Source organism: Brachycentrus maculatus, unplaced genomic scaffold (assembly GCF_059751285.1).
Source record: "Brachycentrus maculatus isolate JH-2025_06_01 unplaced genomic scaffold, ASM5975128v1 h1tg000081l, whole genome shotgun sequence".
NCBI lineage: Eukaryota > Metazoa > Arthropoda > Insecta > Trichoptera > Brachycentridae > Brachycentrus > Brachycentrus maculatus.
Window position 1 is genome coordinate 425,703 of NW_028280835.1, and position 22,618 is coordinate 448,320.

Sequence of the window (22,618 nt, forward strand, 5' to 3'; positions counted from 1 at the left end):
TAATTTTATATATGCGTACAAATGTACGTTTATAACTATGGGCAACATATATTTTAACTGAATATTAGAACAAAATCTAAGTTGTTACTTCAGGCCTCATATGCGTGTTTTTATTTTTTTTTTATTTCTTTATATACATACGTGTATCGTGCATTTTTTAGATTACAATATAATATTACCCAATGTAAGGTCAAGCACGTAATAGATTCTTTCTTAGATCCCAAACCAACGAAACGTTAATCTACATACCACGTTACCACAATACCATTACTGAAAAATTATTTTTGTATCACGTATGCTGCCTTATTGTACGTTAACGTTACTATACAATATAATACAAATTATAAGCATTTAAGAAACTATTTTTAGATTTTTTAACATAACTGGGAAATATTTTAACAATTGTATTCATTCACGCAGTATACACATTTGGGGTATCATTTAAATCTGTATTTAAAAAAAAATAACTGTTTCTTTTGTCTGATAACCCTTACTTGAGAAAAATTTTGAAAATTTAAAAAAAAAAAAAAATAAAATAAAAATAAATAAATTTAAAAAAAAAATAAAAATATTCATAAATTGACCAACGGCATACGCCACATGACACAGGTTATATACATATGCATTCATCCTCCATTAGTTTTTATAGTTTGGAGATTGAGACTTTTAACCACCATGTTGGATGTCCTGGATTTGATTCCCGGGGGGTTTATATAAACATAAGTGAATTTACAGCATTTTGAGTGTGTCCAAATACTTGTTCACAAATCTGGATTATCTCCAATTATAGGAGTTATTTTTCATATTATTTTTTGACATCTCATCAAAGATGAAGGAGGATATAGAAGTCTGGGCATTTAAAGCTTCTTTACACCACCAATAGATGTCTCTAGTGAAGTTATAATGATTCAAGTACAAGATTTCTAAATTGGTTCATATATATATATATATATATATATATATATATATATATATATATATATATATATATATATATATATATATATATATATATATATATATATATATATATATATATAGAACTTCCAAGAATTTGACTGTGGTTGTCAATAATGGCTAAAATTGGTGAATGTTACAGTATGTAAAGTAATCACTTAAACTAGCCATGATGGTCGTTAGCCCCGTAAATGCCCAGACTTCCATATTCTTCTTCATCTTTGATGAGTTGTCAAAGAATAATGTAAGTGAATTTCACTATTTTATTTATTTAATGTCTGGACTAGTACCTAACGCGTAGAACAGATCAATTCGTCTTCAGATAATTAACCATTAACGATCAAATATCACTGCATCAATGATGAAGTGCCCTATGCACTTTTGGTAGTTGGCAAAGATAAATGGAACTTGATTTTACATTCATTATTAAAAAAAAACAACTTCCATTGAGTAATAACCCATTCAAGTTTTCAAGTGCCCACCTACCTGTTTTATTTATTTTTCTCATAATGTGTGGCCTTATTAGCGACGCTCCAAGTGTACATTTCTATTGTCATGCGAAATTGTACCTTATTTGCCGAGTACTAATGTGTTAATATCCTGTTTACATTCTCGACGAGAGTGCGCCTCTTGATTTCATGTCTGTAGGTCAGCCAATGGCCCCTTGCCCGCGGCGATCGTGCGAAAGAGAGGCGAGTATGGCAAAGCCACGAGTTAGAATGGGACGCAGCGCGTTGACCACTTCACCTGTTGGTGACTTTTTGTGTTACCGTGTTAAGTCCTCACTACGCACGCGCACCCACGCGCTTTGAATATTTTAATTTCGATTTTAGAATGGAATTTCGAGCTTTTAAATTAAGACGAGAACTTTCGTATTCGGAACGGAATGCTGTTAATAGATTTGGATTTATTTGGAAAAAAATGACGCATTTCCCAAAAAAAACGTGATGGGAAATAACTTTATGTCAAATATTGATTTTATTTCTTACTTTATAAAATTGGATCATGGAACTAATGCTTAATTTTCCCTTTACAATTTAGAATTCATTCATCTTAGGCTTCTTCACTTACTTCATCTGTCAACCATTAAATATATTCCACTTTGTATCCAATTATCTATCTCCGAAGTGTAGTGGTTAGCGTGTTAGGCTGCCGTCATTGGTTTGATTGTAAAAGCTATTTTTTAGTCCATATAACTGGTACCTGAAGCATAGGGCTGATCATCTATCCTTTAGGGTTAAAAGAAAAAGTCTATATCATATACCACATATGTATGTTTTAAAAAATTTGGGGCACAGAACTGATCACCTTTCCTTAATGTAATTGAGAATCCAACGTGATGCCCCATACACCATTTATGTGAGGATAGGAATTGAAGTAGAAAAATAATGTAAAAATGAGAATTTTAATTTACATGAAATGTCTCAAGGGAAAATAATTTATGTCGAAAGTTGAGAAAAAGGAACCCGCGACTTTATTTTCGCAGCTTGCCATCTACCATGCCACGCTTCAAATAATTAAATAGTTATGGAGAAAATATAAATAGTCATAGTGCAAACAAACAAAAAAATTATTTAACTTAACTTCAAATGTAGTTAAAATTTGGAGTTATAAACATATACAACTTCATACTACCCTTTACACCAGCTATGGTAAGAAAAGATATATTGGTTTATCGAACTAACTAACGATCATTCTGATTTTCCACATTGACTAGGAATGTAAAACTGCGAACTTATTTCATAATTTATTTACACCCAAATAAATAGGCTAAAAATGTGTTTTAAATTAAATAAATATTATTTTTTGACATCTCATCAAAGATGAAGAAGAATATGGAAGTCTGGGTATTTACAGGGCTGACGACCGTCATAGGCTGGTTTAGTGTTCACATTACACACGTGTAGGTACCATTCATCAATTCTACCCATTATGGACAACCACACTGCTCAAATTCTTGAAAGTTCTATATATATGAACCAATTTTGAAACATTGTTCTTGGATCACTAGAACTTCACTAGAGACATCTTTTCATGAAATGTAAAAAAATAATATGAAAAATACTCCAATAATTGGAGATAATCCAGATTTGTGAACCAGTATTTAGACACACTCAACATGTTGTGATTAAATAAATAAATAACAGACACACGTGTTTATTAATGAATTCATAAATTTAAATATGCATCAATGATATTAACATAATGATAACATGGTATCAGTACAGTACAATTACAGAGCTGTGAGCAAAATATTTCTACATTACTTCTCAACACAATAGTGTCGTTGTCATTACGATTGCAATTTTATTGTCTGCGACAAATTTCAATTTGACTTAATGCATTCTTTTGACACACCTTTGATAGACGTTGTTTGTATATTTTAAGGGGATGCTTCTTATAAATGTGGTACCGCCATGAGGTATTAATAATAACATACGTATTTCTATACATTCAACAATATACAATGAGATTATTCATCATCATCACACCGTTGATTTGCATTTGAGAAAGTTTTATATTTTAGAGTCACAATAAATGATTTTAAAAAAATGAACAGAAAAATCGTTTAAATAAAAAAAAAAAAAAACCCTTATGCGCACCCAATGGTGCATAGGGCACTGCGTCATATAAACGCAATGTTATCTTGATCGTTTACACATGAAGGAAAGGTGATCAGCCTTCCGCTTCAGGTACCAGTCCAGGGTAATATTGAATAAATATTACGGTGAAAAAATCACTTATATTTATTTTACCCCCTTGGGAATCGAACCCGGGACCTCCAGAACGGTAGCCGAGCGTGCTAAACATTACACTACGGAGGCGGACGGACTACACTAATTTGTATATCAAATACAAATTCTAAGTGACCCAGGTCACTGTATAGCACTGTTTAGCATTGTATAGCTACAAAAGGACCGTCAGTCCATTTGATCTTCACATTCGTTTGAAAATGCCATAAGTAGGCGAAACAATTGTCACAATATTAATTTTTTATGTGTTTTTGTTATTAAAATATAACTTAGTAGACTTAAATCTGTGTTTGATTAAAAAACTAATACACAAATTAAAATGAGGTTCTCCAAATTTAACGCCAAATCAATAAATAAACATATTTTTAATGCCTCTGATTCGGTATTAGACTTTACATTAAAAGCTCCTGAAAGAATCTGATACAGAAGCATCTAAGCTTTCTGACAGACCTCTCTTACAAAGCATTTTTTTATGAACTAATCGGCGAAAATCTTAAGAAAATGTGAAACAAAAATGCATTCCAAATATACTGTGAATTTACATTGAATAGCTTTCAACATCCCTGTAACTGCCAATCTTAATCAATACAAATTTCCAAAACTACCACTAAGTTTGTAGAAGTGCCCTATTGTAGGCAGTGAAAGGGATTAATACTTGGTCAGTCAGCTAGACCTGAATATAAGGGCCGGTACTCAGGTGCCTCCACAATCCCGACCGAGCACAGCAGATAGACATCAAACAGTCCGAAGGCATTTGAAGCAAATGTTCCATAAAATGCATATAAAGGTTTTGGAGTTTCAGTTCATTTTATACCCGATCATTCGCTCTATCATGTATAAAACTAGTATCTAAACTAAACTTACAAGGGCATAGAGGATTGAACGCCACACTGATTTGTCTTTCTAAATATCCTTCACTTCTTCTACATTCATGCCTTTTTATTGTACGTCAATTGGAGTATAAGACTAACATAGTAATTTTCTCAGAAATATCTTAAATACAACACTGATATTTATTTTTACCAATTCGTTGGAAGTTTTGAGATATTTTGGAAATTTTATGTTCAGAACGAAGTGAACAAATAAAACCATTCAGGTTACCTACTTATTATTTATTTTTGTAATAAGTACCTTCGTATAACTGTGTTTTTTGTTTATTTTTCTCAGCAAGAAGTGGGTATGTATAACATAATACCAGACTGATAGACAAACAAATTTGTTTGTTAGACAAAAGATGGAACATTATTTTCTTTTTTAAAACATCGTGAAAAATTTTGTGATACCGATGATACTGATAATTTACGGTAAAAAACATACATTATAATTTTTTTCACTGTCATATTTATTTCATGCCAGCTTTACTCTGCCATGCGTTGCTGTGACTCAGTTTGATATAATGAAAAGGAAATATCTGTTTCTAAGTATTTATTTCTTTTCTTGTTGAGTTTCACAATGCTTGCGACGTAATAAAAATATTTAAATTTTATTGAAATTTTATTGAAACCATTGAAAATGCTTTGTGATAGCACCTATCAGGAAGCATGCTGACCGCCATAAGCAATGCTTATTAATAAATATGAGAGAAGATCACATAAAACAGTTTTGCATTCAGATGATGAGTTTTTGATGTGTAGATATTATTAAATAACATATTTCATAACCTTTGTTGAATTAATGAAGTAAAAAACTTACTAACTATCAAACCGCTTCTCCGCAGTGGTAGGCAGAGAGAATTGAATAACACGCCAACCTGTTTTTCCTAACAATATTCACCTCTTCCACATACATGCATCTTCGATTATTCCGAATCTTGACACGACCACATTCAAGTATTGGAAAAACATGATCATGCCAAATTTTCCTCGATTTTCCTCTGCTTCCATTATCAACCACATTCGCTTCATAAATTTGTTTTACTTTTATTTCCTTCACTCGTTGGATTCACATGCCCAAATCATCTCAAGACACTTTTCCAAATCTTATCGATAATGTTAAATTCATCTTCAATTTTTTATTCAATTTATATATGATGTAAAATATCCACCGATTATAATGTCTTACATTTAACAAACTAAATAACTAATCATCACGTCGCTTCCCCACACCACTCTGTCTTTGCAAACATTTTTCGCCTCGTCCACATTCACGCATCTCCTCATACATACCCGCCGATTATTTCGACACCTCTTACATATATCATTATTCTTTATATGTTTTCTTTGCGTTTACCGAAACTCGTGTGTAACAGATATAACTTTAGTTTTTTCTAAATATTTTATGGTTGATTAATTACAATATAAAACCGGAAAATCATTTATCACTTTATTAAGCATCAAAATAACCCAAATTCTCTTATTATCATTAGTCTTGTGTGAACTAGTTCACAAATTTCGGGGGCGATTATTACATCCGGATTAAAAAATGTTAATTGCTATACTGCCGTCAATATTTGGAATACTGTTATCTCGTTTATTCAGTTATTGTTTTATATGGGAGTGAATGAGACAGGTATCTGAGTATGAGTTTTTTCTTCGCGAAGTAAGTGATTATAATAAATCTAATCGATGTGAATTTTTTTGGTAAAAACACGATTTTTTATAAAACATTATTATTAAGTGTTTTTTTAACAGTGAAATCGTGTCGGGTTGTGGTCCCGTGGTTAGTGTCACGGACTCTTAAGTCAGAGTTTCTCGGTTCAAATCCAGTCTACCACAATTTGATATCTAATTCTAATAATGAGCCGCTTAGGCTCACAGAAATAGTATGAAATTGATAGATTTGTGTTAATAAAAAAAATCTCTTTTTTTTTTAAAAAGAAATACAATTTAATAGACTCAAAAAATCAGTGTTTGATTTTAACATTTATACATTTTTTATGATTATTTGATTTCCCTGAATATTGACTTTTCTACCTATTCTGGAGTTTTTAAAACATGAAAAATTTAAACCTTATTTAATACATCCATTTCACGATGCTTGTGAAGCAAGGAAATTATTGAAAATTTATAAAACAACGCAAACATTGAAATTGCCAAGTTATGCTATCTTATCGAAGCACGTTTTGTATTGCGTGAGTTGCTGATACTTTCAACAGATGGCGCTGCCACATTAATAAAAAAAGCAGTATAAATCCTGTTTTACTTGTCAATTTTCGATTACAATTAAATAACCTAAAATATGATTTGGCAAGTGGTATTTACCAAGTAATACTTAAATAAAAAATGGGTAGATTAAGGATGACGCAAAATGACTTCCGAGTCAATCAATAAGCTATTTTTATTCTTAATTGTTGCAAGTTTATGATTTAATTATTTCAAATCGATAATCTCTAAGCAAAGTTATATCACAGTCCTCCACAAACATGACGTAAAATTCGATCTGGAGCGGTCTGATTAGCAATTTCCCTCGCTCTCGGAACGCGCTCGTTAAGAAAATTAACAGGCATAAATTCACCGGCCGACTCAAGAAGTCCGGTTTCGAATTAATAGTGTTTATCATAGTAAAATGTTAGCGGCTGGATTCGTCCGCTGCGGATCTGGCAGACTCGCTGGCACCGCATAATGGGTCGGCCTATAGTAACAGTAGTTATTGTAAATTGCAATCAGGGTCGGATTCCCAGTGATCGTTGTGTTTGCTGAGCATACTCTCAGATCGGCGTAGCGGTTTCTGTTGTAAGTCGCGCCAAAGAGGATCTTTTTTCGTAGGTCTGTTTATTGTTATTTTAACACACACACACATCGCTCACTCCTTTCAAGAACGTCTTAAATAAAAAAACTTGATTTTTCAGGAGAACGTTTTTAATGTTTAAAAATATAATACAGTGTATTAAAAATAAATATCAAGCCACTAATTGATTTTTGTACTATGCAACAGATCTTTTTAGGTAAAACCTGAGGGTTTTTTCTCCATTTTAAAAATACATATTTTTTTTATAATTTAAAAAAAAATATGTATACCTTTTCTTCAAAATGCAAAAACAACACTTTCTGCCCTGTACCGGGTAAATATTAAGTTAAAAATATGCCTCTTTTGCTGGGATATAGTACATTTTCTGGACATTTCATAAACACGCACAACTGAAAATTGACGATTCGTGATTTATTTTATTCTTATGGGTGATATTACATATATTTAAATAAAAATTGGATTCTCACTGGTCGATTCTCAGTTTAGACATACTCTCAGATTAGCGTAGCGGTTTCATTGTAAAATTTATCATGGCAGTGTTTATTGTTATATAGATATATATGTTTGCTATTATCACGGGTGATATTTTAATTTACAATCATAGTCGGATTTTCGGTGGTCGCAGTGTGGCTTACTCTCAAATCAGCGCAGCGGTTTTTGTTGTAAATAGCGCCAAAGCTTAGGATCATTTTCTCGAAGCTTTATTGTTATTTATATCCACAAATGCTACCAATTATTATGAGTTACATTGTAATTTACAAAAAGGGTTGAATTCTCAGTGGTTAGGTATGGTTTGCGCATACTCTAAAATCAGCTTAGCTGTTTCTGTTGTACATCGCACCAAAGCTAAGGATCATTTTTTCGTACGAGCCGAATATACTTTTATTCAGCTTGTATTCATTAAAAAATAACAAATATGCAATGACACTTTCTTTACAATATAGCTAGAAAAATATTATTAAAAGATCAAGAGCTTGAATTACGATAAAACTACGTAGAGTAGACGTTTAATGACTTTTTACGGCATTTTAAAACCGATTATAGATCAGTTTTGTTAGAATGTTGATACAGAAATGAAAATTAATGAATATATATTTATTTTAATTGAAAAGTAAACAGTTAAAATTATCAACACTATATAGTTAAAACATTATTTTGTCACTTTATTTGCAGCCCAGAAAAAGAGTATTTTTTTTAAGATTAAAACGAAGTTTTTTTTTAAATATTGAAACCGAGACATTCACCAATTCTACCCATTATTGACAACCACATCACTCAAATTCTTGGAAGTTCTATATATATATGAACCAATTTAGAAACCTTGTTCTTGAATCACTAGAACTTCACTAGAGACATCTATTGGTGAGATGTAAAGAAGCTTTTTACTAAGCAGAAACTCTTATATTAGTATGTGAGGTCCAAACCCTGGATTATAATCACACACACGAGAAACGCCAGAAAATACCATTTTCATTTTAATTATTAAGCTTATAATTTGACCAGATAATTTATTTACAACATTTTGAGTGTGTCCAAATACTTGTTCACAAAATCTGGATTATCTCCAATTACAGGAGTTATTTTCATATTATTTTTGACATCTCATCAAAGATGAAGAAGAATATGGAAGTCTGGGCATTTACGGGGCTGACGACCGTCATAGGCTGGTTTAAGTGATCACTTTACACACGTGTAAAATTCACCAACTACTAATATAAGAGTTTCTGCTTAGTAAAAAGCTTCTTTACATCTCATCAATAGATGTCTCTAGTGAAGTTCTAGTGATTCAAGAACAAGGTTTCTAAATTGGTTCATATATATATAGAACTTCCAAGAATTTGAGTGATGTGGTTGTCAATAATGGGTAGAATTGGTGAATGTTACACGTGTGTAAAGTGATCACTTAAACCAGCCTATGACGGTCGTCAGCCCCGTAAATGCCCAGACTTCCATATTCTTCTTCATCTTTGATGAGATGTCAAAAATAATACTCTTATCTTGATTTAATTTAAAGATCCTGTTTAACTTCTAGCTTCCAAAGATTATTATTCCATCCATATTTACAATTCAGTATTAACATCACATATATTGCATAAGTATATTTACAATTGAGATTATCAAAAAAAAATCAGTTGTGTAACACCACTTATTGATTTTTTTTTTTAAATTGAACACTTGTAATTAACCACTTTTGTTTTTTGAGTTTTATTTTTACTATACAAAAAATAAAGTGTATATAAAAATAAAACTCATTAAGTGGTTTATTACAAGTGCAATTTTTTTTTTATAATAAACATGTCATTCCACAAAGTCAATGCCAAATCGAAAAATAATAACACTTATTGAGTTATATTTCATTACTCACGACAGTTTCAAAAACTAAAGATAAAATAATCAAAAGGTTTTGTAATCATCTGTAGTTTCCGAAAGTAGTCATGTGTAATGAAACGAAACTCAAAAGGTAGTTTTATTATCGTGTTTAATTTTAAAAAAATCAAAGTGTCATTCCGCAAAATTAATGCCGAATCAATTAATGATATTAACAATTGATTTGTATTACTTGCTTAGATTTTTTTCCTCATTACCAGCTTCCAGCGCTTCAATATTATCAGAAAGCTGTAAGTAGGTTTGAGGGTCATCTCTCAACTGTCCCTTTTATTAACACTTATCGCCTCCTCAAATAACATCACGTTTTATTTCAATTAGAGACAAGCGATACCGAAGACAAATAGTATTATTTACTTAATAAATAGTAACTTGACCCAATGCTATGGTACACGATACACGGTGTACTTGTCACACATTAGAAAGTGGAGGCTTTTACGATGGAGACGGTAACATAAAAAGAAAGATAAAGCTTTTTTTCTGAAGTTATGTGCTGGAGATTTTTTATCGATATTTTTAACGGAAATTATCTAAGACAAATATTGCCTTAGTGACTAAAGTAATCGACATTAACTAGCAGTATTACACCCTGAAATTTGAAATATGAAGTGGTTTTACAAATATTAATGATATTTTTACAATACAAGTACAGATATTTTTACTGAAAATATCGATTAGAGATTTTTAACCGATATTTTCATGGAAATTATCTAAGATAAATATTATGTCTTACTAACTTAAATAAACAATATTAACAACGCCTTTAAGTTTTTGATATGAAGTAGATAAACAAAAGACTTAGATAATGTTAAAATTTAATCTTCTTCTTCTTTCTTCTTCTTCTTCTTTTTGTAGATCCTAGGGATCTGTTTGTGCCTCCGCATGTCGCTCTTGGGATGTCGACTCCCAGCTGTCTTTCCATCTTTTCGGAGGTCTGCCTGGGGGTCTGCGTCCTTCAGGGTTGCCTTGGAGGGCGATACGCGGAAGTCTGTCTTCTGACATTCTGTTTATGTGTTCCTTCCAGTATCGCCTTCGCTGTCGTATAATTTTATAATAAAATAAAATATGTGCTAGAGATTTTAAAACGATATTTTTTACGGGATTTATCTCAGTAATAAATATAATGTGTTACTGATGTAAGTAATCGACATTAACCATCAATATTATACATTGATATTTAAGATATGAAGTTTTTTTGCTAAAATTAAAGATAATAATGTAATAATATATCCACAGATATTTTTACTGAAAACATGTGCTTGATAATTTATTATTAGATTAAAACCAATATTTTTAACTTTTCCACTTTTTTATTTGACCAGCGACCGGGTTTCGTCGTTACCGACATCATCAGACTGGTGAGAGGCTATACAAATTGTTATGTTAAATATATGTTATATAACATAACAATTTGTATAGCCTCTCACCAGTCTGATGATGTCGGTAACGACGAAACCCGGTCGCTGGTCAAATAAAAAAGTGGAAAAGCTAAAAATATGTGTTTTAATCTAATAATAAATTAAAAATGCAATTCCATCACGAAGTGTCAGTGGATAATATAAATCTATGTGCTTGATATTTTTACCTATATTTTTACAGGATTTATCCAAAAAATATATAATGTTTACTGACTAACATAAGCATTAACTAGCAGTATCATACTGATATGTTTTTTTATAATGTGACGATAACTCACGTGTTAATTAACGTGTCTTTTAAAGGATATATACAAATTCCGATTTGAGCAGTATGGTTGACAATCGTGGGTAGAATTGTGAATTTACACCTTGTGACCACTTAAAATAGCCTTTGACGGTCATAAACCCTGTAAATATCTATACTTCCACATTATTCTTCACATAATAAAAAATAATAAAACCCTTATCCGCACCCCAATGGTGCATAGGGCACTGCTTCATATGAACACAGTGTTATCTTGATCGTTTACACACGAAGGAAAGGTGATCAGCCCTCCGCTTCAGGTACTAGTCCAGGGTAATATTGAATAAATATTACAGTGAAAAAATCACTTATATTTATTTGACCCCCCTGGGAATCGAACCCGGGACCTCCAGAACGGTAGCCGAGCGTGCTGACCATTACACTACAGAGGCGGACATACTAAAACATATGTCAAAATAACATTCTTATTCTCTTCGTAAACTATATCCTCATTGTTTTTGTGATTTTTTCTTTTAAGTGTGTCAGATCACTCTAAAATATATTTTTTTGTCAAAATCCAATCCGGATAATCGAGATTATACAATATTGATTTTGAATTAATTGTTCCTCACTTTTTTTTAGCTCTCGGTTGAATATCAAATGAAGAATTAAATTAAAACAAATTCAAATATCTCATGGGTCCAATTAAAATAGATTGGACTAAATCAACATGGGAGGTAGCGGGCGCAGCGACATGAATGAATTAGAAAATAAAATATCTTTCACGTGAATACGTCTCGATAGAAGATTAATTGATATAAGATATCACCTTTGACTTTGCAAGTTATTAATTAAAACACGAACGCTAACGCGCGGATGTCATGAGTCATATTATATTAAGTATGAAACCGTGAGAAATCACAAGTTCACATACTCCTAACACAATTTTTTTCTTTTACGTCGATTTTGATCATGGCAAAAATGTATAAATCTGGGTCTTATGGCGGAAACCATTTATTTTTCATGTCGAAAGTAACGTACGCCATTTTTTCCTAAAGTTTAATGCTGATGAAGTCGTATCAAAAGTCTCCACGAAATTCGTGTTTTATTTATCTTAATTTCATTAGTTAATTTAATAATAAATATTTAAAAAATAAATTAAAAAGAGTACCCTTAAGTTACACTGTAGGCATAATTTATTTTGCATACGTTCTTATACAAACTCCAAAAAGCTTGATTTAATATAGAAATTAAATATTAGTTTTTTACTGAAATTCTTGGATGGAACTGCATTTCATATAGGTAATAAAACAACAATCTTATAGTTTTACCCACTGTATAATGGCTGTTGTATTCTATAAAATATATTTTTGTATAAATTTATTGTATAAAAACAATATATCGTTTTTTTAAATTATTTATTATTATTTAAAATGAAAATATTTCATTTCTAATCGATAGGGAAGGTCAATGATAGTTTGCAATCATAGTCAAAACTAACTAACACCATGCTGCTTTGCCGTAGGGTTAAGCAGAGAGATTAGAAAACCACAACATTATGTTTTTGCAAACATTACTCGCCTCTTTTACATTCATGGATCACATCTTATATACACGCCGATTATTCCGAATCTTGACCTAACCGCTTTCAAGTATTCGTCTCATAAAATTGTCTTTCCTCACTCATTCCTTCCATAAGTCCAAACCATCTAAACACACCTTACTTGTCGATAATGCTTACCTCAGCCTAGCATTTTTTCGTTATATCACCATTTAAATATCATCATATTTCGTTGATTATTATTATGGAGTAAGCAGTTAACTTATATAGCATTTCAGTCTTGTACGAGGAAAGCACTGCATTAGGTTAAATAGTTCATTTTCATCTTGTCTTGTATTCATAATTTCATCATTCTTTTCTTATTTCACCATCGGAACATCTACCATGCATCTTTTTGCCGTAAATTAGACGCCAGAGATCTCATTTCGAATACATTCAGTTATCATTCGAGTTCACGAGTACTTTTTTACGATCTCTTCAACGTTTTCATTTCCTGCGATAAAATTAATGGGATAGTGTATCTCAAACACGTTGAATGTTATTCAGGAATCAAACCCATACCTTTCCCACTTTCCAAAATGTCAAGGCCTACATCCTAACCGATAAAAATAGTAGTTACAAGGAACTGGTAATAGATTCTAAGTGAGATAACTCGAATGGGTATATAATACATGTCAACTGCAGCAACCGAGGCTGCTTTACCGCTGGAGATGCGATAGATATGGTATTAGAAGTAGGAACTTGTTGACTGTTGGAAGAAAAATTGTTGAATCGTTGAAACGTCATGTGATGCCGCGATGAGGATGCGATTGATCAGTTAGAACGCGGCTTGACTACCATCGGTACACGAAAAAATTATATTTTTTAATGGTATAAAATTATTATTAAGATGTAATAGAATCGATAACAGATCTGCTCTCAAGATTCTTTTTAATTTTTAAAATGTGCATATTCGGCTCCTTGGCTAAATAAGTTTGCCGACCTTTGTAAGAGACCTTTCATATTTAAAAAAATATAAAAAGCGTAATACTTGATGAAGTTATTATATTTTACAAAAAGCTTTTTCAATTCTCAATTATAAACGATTTATCGGCAAAAAATTGACATCTCAACATAGATGAAGTAAAATATGAAAGTCTGGATATTTACAGGTCTTATGGCTTGTCAAATGCGGTAAAATTTACCAATCTTCCCATGATAAACAACCACACTACTCAAATTTTAGGAACTCCTAGATATATGATCAATCTCATGAGTATATGTTAGTTGACAAAAGCCATCTATTTATATATTCGATTTAGTTACCTTTAGCAGAAACCCTTTTATCGGAACACTTTTTATCAATTTAAAAACTTGTTCAAATTATTTATTCAAAAAACAGATGTAAGTTCCTTTTTCTTTTAAACGTATAACTCATATAGTATTTGCTAACTTTTTTCATTTTCATCTTTTTTTTTGTTTTCTGTTAAAGTCAATTTTTACCCAAAATAGAATACAACATTTTGAGTGAGTCCAAATACTTGTTCAAAAATCTGGATTATCTCCAATTACAGGAGTTATTAAAAAAAAATTGACATCTCATCATTCTTCATCTTTAATGAGATGACAAAAAAATAATATTATAATACTAAAATATAATGTTTACCCTCACACAGGCCATGCCTTTATGGGATTTTTTTTTATATTTTTTGGTACTCGTATTTATATTATACTGTGAAATGCAAAAATTTAAAAATAAAGAAAAAAATGAGATGATTCTTAAACGTATTTATTTACCACCCCCACTGGTTGACAATCCGCGCTTTCAAGTTTAGATTGATGAGGCTCGATGCCAGGTCGCCTCACCCTGTACGCTCATACATAGTAGAGTCATAGCGGAGGTAAGGAGGCCTGTATGTCCGTTGATTCCTAGAAGCCGACCGTATTTCTCTATGACCAGCAGCCGAACGGACCTACAAACAGGGTGATCCATCGGTCTGATCGACTCCGCACAGATGTAGTCTGAAACAACGGATCTGACCCAGAGATTGTCAAACTTCCGGTTCGTTTATCACCTGTTGACAACGATCGGGGAACGATTGCCAACTATAAAAATTATCGTAATAATCATTAAATTACTTTACCCTTTTTTTGGCATTCACTTTATGGTAAGACATGGTGAAGTTGTAAATGAAAACACTTGTATTTTACCACTTAAGTTATATTTATTTTAACGACTAGTTTTGGAATATACAGATACTTCCATCTTCGGGTCTAAATATAAACTAAAGCATAAATAATTATCTGTATTGTAAGTGAGGAAGTGGGGTAAGTTAGAAGAAGAGGGGTTTAGTCAGGGAGGATGGAGTTTGAGAATGAAGGAAAAATGGAAAACAAAGGCGAGGAATTTTGAAACGGAATATTATTTATGAAATTATTATTAGAATTTAAGTTTTTTTGGATTTCTAAATTTTGAAAGTAATAAATTTTTTGGAATTAATGTGGTACTAGGTATAATAATTTGAGTTTAAATCACATAATGGATACATATAACTCATTTAACTCACATAAAATAAAAATGTTAATTAAAATGTAATTTTATTTTAAAATCACAATACATATTTTATTGTAACTTAATAATAACACATACATATTATACAAAAAATAAAGCTACTTGAGATCTACCCAAGCTCCTTTGCCTAACATTTGTCAAAATATTTTGAATAATTTTGTTAAGTAGATAGTGTTTTAAAATTAATCAGTCTTGATAAAGAAGCGGTTAGTTTCGAAACCGATGGACATTATAATTAAGTTATAATGAAACATTTATAGTGATTTTAAAACAAAGTTACATTTTCATTATAAAATGGAAAATCACAAAGTTAGTGCTTCAAATATAAAGTATATAAAATTACTGTTGGATATTAATATGAACACATATTTTATTTCTAATATTCTGGTTAATTAGACTTGCGACCACAGCGGATGAAGTCATACTTTTAGACTCATCTTCCTTTCGTGGATGCAGAACTCCACTTCCGTAGATGGCCCACTTAGTTCTGCGAACTCTAACCTGTTCGTCACGATCCCAAGTGTAGTTCCCATAACCCACGAGCATTGAATAACCCTTTTAAATCCACCAGATACGACCCCACTATACAAACAAACACGTAGGTACCAAATATGAATTTTAAACTCAATCATAATTAAAATTAAAAGCCCCAAAATCAATAGTTCTGTCAGAACATAATATTATTATAAAAAAAAGTAAAATAATACTAAAAGAAAAGAAATCGAGAATTGAGTGTTGTAATCCATGTTTATTTTTTATGCGTCTCTGAATCCTGGATTATATTCACATACGTAAGATCAGCCTGAAAACATGATTATCGTTTTTTTTTGTGTAACTTATAATTTGACCAGTTATTTTATTTACAGCATTCTGAGTGTGAGATTTGATTCTACAAAAGAAAATACCATCGACTTCCTGCAAGTTTAACTAAAAGATAAATATTTTGAATATTGATAGCATTAACTTTGTGGATCATATTGATGTATTATTTTGAGAAATAAAAGTGAGTGGATCAAAAATCAATGTCTTTTTATTTCTCAAAATAATATATGAAAGATAAATGTTTAGTGAATGAATAAAGAACTCTTAAGAACGAGCTCTTTATGCTGAAATTCCATACACGTTCATTTATTGTGTATTTACCTAAATTATGGATTTTTTAAGAGCAAACTCTCCGGTACTTTACGATAAAATGCTTTAAGCGCACCCTCCAGTGCACAACTTACGAGTCGGCACTCAGTAAATCAATTGAGCGTGCTCTATGAACTAACGAAGAAAGCGGAACGAGATCTTTAGTATTCCTCCTCCGGCTTTTTCATTTACCTCCATTCATTCAATTTCAACTTATGTTGGAGTGGAATATTAAAATATTTTTATGTCGTTGTGGTTAAGTCTTAAAATGTAAGCGCGTATGTCATTGAATAACTGGAAAATAGAAACGCAGCTTTAAAAATAATCAACATCTTGTATCACATGTAAACTGAAAAACATTGGGAGAAATAAATAAAATATTTTTATTTATTATTCTGTATTCATATAATTTTAAAAAATCAAACTTAATTTTTTGGAAATTAATACATTTTTTACTTATTTCTAATTCACAATTATATGTCAAATTATCGAATTTATCAAAAGAAACAAAATTTTCAAAGAAACCTAATTTTTGTAAATATTAGACTTATAGAATTTATCTTTAAAAAGGTTAATATTTTCTTATTTATGCGGAAAAAACGCTAAATATCATATCATATTGCATGTCACGAAGTGTGGTGTTTTTGAATTTTAAAAAAGGGTCTTGATGGTGTTTTACATATAATTTTTTCCTGCATATTTTGTTTGTAATTTTATTTTAATTACAAAAATATCTATTATTTTTTGACATCTCATCAAAGATGAAGAAGAATATGGAAGTCTGGGCATTTACGGGGCTTACGACCGTCATAGGCTGGTTTAAGTGATCACTTTACACACGTGTAACATTCACCAATTCTACCCATTATTGACAACCACACTACTCAAATTCTTGGAAGTTCTATATATATGAACCAATTTAGAAACCTTGTTCATGAATCACTAAAACTTCACTAGAGACATCTATTGGTGAGATGTAAAGAAGCTTTTTACTAAGTAGAAACTCTTATATTAGTATGTGAGATCCGAATCCCGGATTATAATCACACACATGAGAAACGCCAGAAAATACCATTTTCATTTTTATTATTTATTTATTATTTATTTTATTATTTATTTATTATCAAAAAATAATATGAAAATAACTCCTGTAATTGGAGATAATCCAGATTTTGTGAACAAGTATTTGGACACACTCAAAATGTTGTGAAAAATACTATTTCCAATTTGATGAATATCTAGACCTCACAACTACCACCAAAATTAATTTAATTCTAAAATAGGTTAAATTGTTTTTTTTCGTTATTAGGTGTGGCTGTTGGCTATACCTATACTATGTAACGCACAAACACATGGATGTAATATTGGGTATATTCTTATGCGAAGATCGAGTTGTTTGAACCGTTTTTGACCCCATTATCTGATATCGCCAGTAGGCTCAACAAACTATAAAATGTTCCAAGTGCTCACCCAGAGGCAATTACACACATTCATGCAAGAAACTACTACCATACACTATACACCAGGGCCTTGCAATTTTTTTGAATCGAGGGCAATCTTGAGAATTAATGAATGAGAAATAAAAGCGTCTTTGTCAAAATCGTCACCTGTCAAAAAACCTATGCCATCATACTTTCTCAGATAAAGGTAAAATAAAACTATGCTTTGACTATTAAACACCTTATATTAGTTAAAATTATATTTTTTCAACAGTTCAAAAAAAATTGAAAACGCGATTTTTTTTTGATTAATCGAATCAGTGAAAAAATTTCTTTTTTTTCTCGCAGAACATATTTTTGTAATTATTGATTATGAATGATTAAAAAAATTACAGTCTCAAATAATAAACAAACAAAAAAAAACAATTATACGGCAGGTGGTGTAGATATCGTAATTTAGAATTTAGATCTGAATCCACAACTATTCGTCTGCTAGACTACCTAATATACGAAAATAGTATTTAAAACATTTATAACAATGAATTTTTCAGTAGGTACTTACCTAATTAGAAGTTACGTAAAAAGTAAAATGAGGGTGATCCACTCTTTTAAATGTGTCTTAATTGAAATATTTGTATATCTTTGCTCTCCTTAGATATGAAATGCAAAGAAGAGTGTAATCATTTGTTACTCGTAAAGGAAAGTAGATAATGAGTTATTTTTGAGCTCAAAACATTTGTATTTTGATGAATTGAAATAATGTTTGGTGTAATAGAATATTCGTTATTTTCTGATAGCAACAATATTTGAAAAAGCTCCCTTGAGGTAGTATTTTTCGAAAATGGCGCTATATTATGTGTCCAAAATTATTATGTTATTCTGATAATAATTAGTTAGAACCACAAAATTTTTAATAACTTCAAAAATGTGGTTGGTATCGTACAACCCGCGGGCCGCAGTTTCCTTCCTCTGTCGTATGCCACACAGCATTCACATTCACAGTCAACAAGAAGAAAACAAATGAGTCCGTGTATAAAAAGTGATCAAACCATTTCTATGAGGTGCAAAATTTAATCGAACAATCATAACAGTTTTTCGAGGCATAAATTTTAACATCTGGTTTATAATTCCAAGAAAGAATGTAACATACGAGTATAATGTCTGAACCATCTCATAAATTATAAAGAATTAAATAATATACCTGTGTAAAAAAAGGTAATCATATTTTCACCTAGTAAGTTTTGCTTCTAAACATTGAGTTGAATAAAACATTGATTCCGTTACAGAAATTATTATAATTCTATCAAAAGTAAATTTAGTAAACTTATTTAAATTGGTAGTCACTTTTTGGAATTATCAATGGATTATTAATTTTAATTTTACCCAGTAAATACCACTTTTTCCTAAAATCTATTGCGATATGTAATTCGATACATTCAGTAACATTATCAAAGACCGTTAGTGAAGCCTAAATATTAGAATTATGCTCTTTTAAAGTTGAAGGATGTAAAGGAGTTTGATGAAAATGTTGTTTCTTGTTATTTATCAGTAAGGACAATATAGGGAGGCTTTAGTCATGACCATATTGATAATGGTGGATGTATTATTATTGACATTTATATGGGTATGTATTTTTTTCTAAATATTTGATGTCAATTATTGTTAGCCATAATAATTTTAAGTAACATGACGTCGAAATCCTAAATCCTACTTTTATAAGTGTCGATTTTTATAAGTCAAAAAAAAGTATCCAAAATAAAACACAGTTTCTTAATATTTTTTTACGTTTAAAGTTAGGTACTTAAATAAGTTGGAATAAGTAAATAAATATGCATGAATAAAATCTTGCTTATTCAAAACGAGGTTAAAATAATAACGCGTCGTATGGACAGTGGATAATATTATTACATATTTTATTAAATATCCTGTAATCAAATACAACGATATTTAAAATTAAAAGAAAATTTTGTTATTTTTTTTCATATTTATTACAATTCTTAAGCGATTTTGAGAGATCTATGCATAGTATACATGAATTATTGCATACATAATCACTTTGGGTAAAAATTGAAAAGAAATTAGTTTGGTTTTGATATATAAAAAAAATTCATACAGGATACAAACATACGTATGAAATGCTCTTATACAGGTAGGTATCTGTTGCATCCATAGTAGATATGAGTGTGTACACATGTATTCGCTTGACCATCCCGTTTACTTCATTCTAAAGCCTAGATTTGTGTGGCCTATTGACTTCCATTCCAATATGTAGCTTCTTCAAACTCATTCATCTTCATCTCAGTTATAGCTTCTTACTTCTCATCAATCTATTGCTTATAAATACATTTCAATAAACCCGCTACATATCACATATAATTTATTATTAGATTAAAACCAATATTTTTAGCTTTTCCACTTTTTTATTTGACCAGCTGGTCAAATAAAAAAAGTGGAAAAGCTAAAAATATTGGTTTTAATCTAATAATAAATTAAAAATGCAATTCCATCACGAAGTGTCAGTGGATAATATATATCACATATAAATTATTCGATTCGTATTTATTCGCTCAATGAAGTGGTCTAAATACATTTTATTAACGTTTTTTCAATGTATTTATATAATTTACTCGTATATGCTATATGAACACTTTACCTCAAGGTTTGCAATAAAGATACATAAACTTGGTTTAAATTTAAAGGTTTAAACATTCTCTAAAATACTATTTTATATATTTTTTTTTATATATTTCATCATACAAATCATTTAAAATTACAATGATTTGTCATCGCTAAATTTTCCAATGTCGAGAGCACATTTTACAATATTTATTTATTTAATTATAAAGAAAGAAAATTGTTTTTGCAATTAAATACGACATGGTCCAATGATACGATATATTTCATATCTACCCACTTCCATTATCCGTTTATGAACCGCTCTTTTATATTTAGGTTCTATTTTAATGACTTTATGAGAACTTCTGTGATAGTTGTACAACTGCACTGCATTATAATTAAAGTTCTATTAACCAGAAACGACAACACTAACTAAACACAACAATGGAGTCGGGTTATGGTCCCGTGGTTAGTGTTGCGGACTCTTAAGTCAGAGTTTCTCGGTTCTCAAACCACTCTTCAAAAATTTGATACCTATTTCTTATAATGAACCCCTTAGGCTCACAGAAATAGTATGAAATTGAAATATTTGTGTGAATAATAAAAACACAAATATTTATCTATAAGGAATTTGTATTATAACAGTCATTAAAAAATCATCTTAATTTATAAATATAATATTGGCAATCTTTCCTTTGAAAAATTCCATAATTTGAATCTGTAGGTTATGATTTTACGTGCACCATCATTAATTTAATTAATACCTACGATTTTAAACGTTTTACGATATTCGCAGTCCGCCTCATTATATACAGTAAAACGATATAAAAACTTTACAACATGCGGTCAAAGATTACGTTTCACACACTGGAGATATGTGTGTTTTCAGCATGTTTCTCATCCATTGTTCAGCTGTTATCATTTCTGTGTCATCTCCTGAAGCATACGGTGGTCGCTTCATATCCCACGACTTATCCCATGGCACTTAGAAATTATTCTTCAAGAAAAACACCATTATCTCTGGATCGGGAGTTTTTCATTGATTTTAACATGTCAATCATAATAATTTGAAATATCCTTAAACAGAGCTTGCGAAATTGATTTTGTATAATATGTACATCGAGTGAATATGCTATTGGTAGTGATATATTTGCTCAAGGAAATGAATGAGATAGAGAATCATAGATTCATTATTCCCCTAACTGATTCTCCTACACTTTTTTTATTTTTTTTATTTTTTTTATTATTTAATATAGTTACATTTTTAAGTACAACATAATACATTTTCTATAACATTTATACATATGGCAATTTTTTTATTATTTAAACCATATCCGCTCCCTATGTGGAACATATGGAGTCAACAAACTGTCTCCAAACTGTCGGTTGCCAGCTCCTTTGCATCCTCCCAAATCAGATTCGCGTCCCATAAGTTCTGACGCAGTTAATGCTGCATCGATTCGATGCGACGGCCTATGCACCTGTAAGATGTAAACAGGAGCTTGAATAATAATATTTATAAACCATAAAGCATCGTAGATTTTTTGAAACGTCACAACTGATGTCACACAACGTCATAAATGAATCAATCAAAATTATGATGCTATTTATATATATTTTTTTTAGAATTTAATAAATAACTACTAGAAAAAAAGTTAGTTATGTACTGAATAGTGTAAATTTATACGCAATACTGCTGTCATCATTTTTAGCAACGTTTCAATTAAATTAATAGACCTGCACAAAAATATGACAAGGCTTTAATTTTGGTGAAAAAGAGGAGGAATGACGAAATGAAGATGATCAACCTGTAAGAATTTAGGTTTTTGGGTCAAGAATTTAAGACACGAGTCGGAGAGGAACCCAAGTATTTTTT

The 22,618-nt window shown here is 30.7% G+C and overlaps 1 protein-coding gene across 1 annotated transcript in view; it reads left to right on the forward strand.

The window, feature by feature from the left end:
- The window catches only part of dy (transmembrane protein dusky), a 65,326-nt gene that overhangs the window by 38,781 nt on the left and 3,927 nt on the right, over positions 1–22,618 (forward strand). The gene's annotated exons all lie outside the window — the stretch shown is intronic.